Source organism: Apteryx rowi, unplaced genomic scaffold (assembly GCF_003343035.1).
Source record: "Apteryx rowi isolate R43461 unplaced genomic scaffold, aptRow1 scaffold_21, whole genome shotgun sequence".
Classification (NCBI taxonomy): domain Eukaryota; kingdom Metazoa; phylum Chordata; class Aves; order Apterygiformes; family Apterygidae; genus Apteryx; species Apteryx rowi.
This window is the reverse complement of record NW_020448419.1, coordinates 4,546,672-4,551,008: the sequence shown is the minus strand read 5'-3', so window position 1 is coordinate 4,551,008 and position 4,337 is coordinate 4,546,672.

Genomic DNA, 4,337 nt, shown 5'->3' with positions numbered 1-4,337 from the left:
ATTCCTCTAAACGCTTCTTCATGCCAAATGAGGCAACTCCATTATATCCCCCCCACAGGTCTAACAAAACCCAAAGTGCAGAATATCAGATCAGCCACGCAATAATGGAGGACAAGAGATCATGTAATGTACACTCAAATTTAAATTTGCTAATTGCAGCCCTTTTCTTCTTAGTCACTTCCTTACCTAAAAGACACTCCTGTATTTAGTCTCGCACGCTTAAGATCTTTTGCAATGGAGAACGTATTAAGCAGACACTATCATAAGCATTTAATAATGAAAAGAATCTATATGAAAACTTCAGACATTTTGATGCTTTCATAACAACAAAATGAAACTTGATCCAAGCACTTACTCAATACAATTGGCTAGAAGAAGCACTCTTACACAGAGCTTTGAGGAAAACCCTGCTAGAAACTTGGAACTCTCTTAAAAGTATCAGTTGTTTATTGGAGACAGTACTCAGCCCAGATTTCAGCATAGCCATTTCTACAACTGACAAGAATAGCTGAGGTTACAGCTTATCAAATGAAAGTGTCATCCTGTCTGTGACAGATACGCCAGCACTGCTCAGTGTCACAGGCTTTGCACCTACTGGAGGCTACGCTAGCTTGATAAGATGTACCCCTACTCAGGCCCAAAACTGTAGTCTCAGCTCATCTCCGCTTTTAGAACGCTTCAAGATTCAAGATCAAATCACTGATGTACAGGAATTCCACTACAGGGAAGGATAACAGAACAACAAAGAAATTATGTTCACAGGTTAATGTGGAAGCATCCAATAATTGATGCGTTAACACAGAAATAACCAGAAAGCAGGTTCTATATGTGTGTAAATATACGAAAGCGAAGGAGAAACTGTATTATTCTTTGGAATGGAGTAAGGTCTCTTGATATTATGCTCTGGCTGAAAGTAATAACATTATGAATTCAGTTTATAATTAAAAGCTCTACAACAGGCATAATTTTTTGGCTGTACAACTTTTAACTCTCTCAAGGACTTTATTGGTTCTCACTAGGGTAGTTTCTGAGTATCCCACCGTCTTTATTTTTTCTTTATTCTCAGACTATCCTGTGATTTAGATAAGTGCCTCATTTTAATTCCACAGAGCTGAGGTACAGAAAAACTAAGGTGGGAATCTCAAAGTCACAAAAGGCACATGCACAATATACACAACAGGGCTTTGAAAACACAATTGTCTTAAGCAACATGCCCCAGGAAAGCATGTAAATAAGTGCTGCAGCAGCAAACAGGATTTAGGTCTCATAGTCTCTAGCCGCCAGAGCATCCTCTCCCCCCAAAATCTTGTGTCACTTTTGAAAACCTTGCCTTGAGATACAAGTTTAAGAAACTGCCTGAGTCCAAAGAACTGCAGGTTTTATGGAGACACGTTTACACTGCTCAGTGTTCAGTAAACTGCACCTTCTCCTCAACTCTGCCACTTGCTCGACTTTCCCAACATAGGTAGCTTTCTCTCTTGATCCATTTGTGAAATAGTCTAACGAGGGGTGTGGCCTCCCTGCTAAACACTTTCTAATTAGTTTCTAAACATTAAATGATTATGGAAGTGCAATTCCCATTCCACTCAGGTGATGAAAAGCTTTACAGGAGTTCAGTCTCACTCTGTAATTAGAGAAATTAGCTTTCTAAGTTTAGATCACTCAACTGTGCAAATGGGTTCATCTGGTGGAATGTGTTGCTCTGAAATGTGTGTCAGCCAAGCAGTACGGCACAGCCCTATCTCTGCCGCCCCGACACTTGCCCAAGTGAGGAGGTCAGTTCTAGCACAGCAAGAGGAAAATGAAGTGTTATAGGTGTATTATAGAAAACACTTTATCTAAAAGCTCGCTCATCCACGATTAACTGCAGTGATATGTTTTTCTCCTTGCAAAAGGGAAGCTTAACTCCTAGATAAAGGACTACCCAAACGGATCATGTTTCCCTTCTTTCACTCAGTCTGCCTAGAACTATACCTAAAACTGCAGCAAATGCATTTTAGACAGTGGCTAATGTAGAGACGCAAAACTATTTCCTAATCTGTGCAGAAACAGAAGACTTCTCTAGCTTCATCTGCTGTGAAATATGGTCAAGCTTTATGAATTCTTTATGATTACTGGCTCCACATTTCCGTGGATCCTTCTGTGGTAGCCCTCTCTACTGGCTCATTCAAAGCTGATACAGGATCAGGCCCCCATGTTTATGCAACTGTGTCGATCTGCATTATAGTAGTAAACAGAAGTTTAGTCACTGACTTGAAAAGGAGATGGAACAAGTCCCTGAACGAAGAATTTCCAGAGGCACTATTCCAAGCTCACCTTCAGGTATCACAAATCTAAGGAAATCCTGTGGGATTGTTCACAGCCATGATACAATGAGTCACAGAACTTTAAAAGGAAATTACAACTTTCCTAACATAAAGAATTGACTTTGAGACACCTGACCCTCACAGGCCAGGCGCTCCCTCTAAAGGCTGCGATCCTCATCCCATTGAAGTCCTGACTTCTCCCAGTGACTTCAGTGAAGTAGGATCTAACTATATTAGGAAACTGATTCAGGTCTGAAGTGAAGCATCACGTGCAACACTGGACCTTGGCACACTGGATGTTTATAACAGCTTCTAACGTGGATGTAATCTAATTATGTCAGAAGAGTAAGATTAGCAGGAAGTAACTTAAAAAAAAAAAAGCTGTAAGACAGTCATTGAAAAGTTCTTCACCAGCCTCAAAGGAAGACACATTGGCTCCGAACCTTGTAAGACATGACCACGTCAGCATAACGTCAGGAATTTTAAATGCACCAATCTCAGGCTCCTGAAAGCTACCAAAATTCAAGCCCCTTGTGCATATGTAGCAATTTGTATATTGCTGTATGTACTGTGAAATATGCATCTTAAAAAGATCCTCAGATGGCATAACATGGCATGCTCAGTTGGATTTCAGTGCTGCTTTACACTGTCTAAACATCTGGCCTTGAGATCTCAGTAAAGAAAATAAGGAGACAGGACTTCTGGCCTTAATAAGTTAAGGGGTTTTCATTACTGACTTCCATGAGGTCAAAATTTCTTTTTTTTGGGGGGGTGGGGTGAGGGGGAGGGGGTTGCTATACACTTCTGCGTGTGACTCACACTGTGCCTTGGTTTACCTATCAGTAATACTTTGCATCTCAAGATGCTGGGAGGCTTAATTCATTAATGCTTGCAAAGCATTTTAAGTTGTTGGACAAGTAATTCTGTTTAAGTACAGCTACACTGCTGAGTCACAGGCACTGTGGGAACCAAAACTTTGGATTTCCTAAGCACTGGAGTCAAACAGGTGGAGTAACCTTTCACAGAAAGGCCAATTCCAGACCTGCCCTAAAGGTACAGAGCATACTAGCAGGTAGCAGGGTATTTAAAGGCTGAGAGGAGTGAATGTGTGGCACTTGTGAATGAGTAACGTTTAAATAGGCTGTGGAAGCTAACAAGCACCCATTCAAAAAAGGACAGAGAGACTGTTTCTTGTATCACCAAACTGCAGCCACTTTGTGGATCACGTACAGTGAAGGTTCAGCAGCTGAAGAAAAGTTTGACTCTTAGTAAGTAAGGAAGAACTGATCCTATTAGAACTTCTGGACTGAATAAGATTAACAGGGAAGTATTTGGCAACCGTGTACCTCACAGATGTACCAAAATTGCTGGTACATTATTTAAGTTCTGAACTAACAAATAGGAAGTGATCAGTAGGAGTCTGATTCAAATACTGAAGTATGAGCATACTCCTTCCATCAAGGCGATCAGTACCACTGGCTCCACAGCCTGAGACACCGCATAACAGGACTGATCTTACCACAGCCAAGAACAAATATGTACTTTGCTTTTGCCATAGGAAATGGAAACAAAGGAGATAAAATTAGGTCAGAAATCTCATTTTCCTCTATACCACTGAAACTGGTATATAAAATAGATATTTCTACATATACTGTATTAAATCTGGGTGGAATAGAAGACATAAGAACAGCTGCGCTGGGTCAGACCCAATGTCATGCAGGCCAGGTTCCTGTCTGCAGGGCCTCAGGAAGAAAGGGAGAGTGATGCCGCCACAGATCCCAGCACACTCTCCCAGCTTCTAGATCGGCAGCTGAGGGACCCGTCAGGCCAGAGGCGAGCTTTCGTCCAACGCCCTGTGGCGCGCGGCTCTTCCGCCGGCAGCCGCGCAGGATGCTTTCTGTCACCCTGCGATCTCCCGGCACCCCGGGGCAAGGAGTCCCACCGAGCGCAGGCTGCGCGTCTCCCGGCTCCGCGCGGGAACGGCCGGCATCGCCACAGCGCCGAGCGCAAGAGGCGCCCACCTGCCGCGCT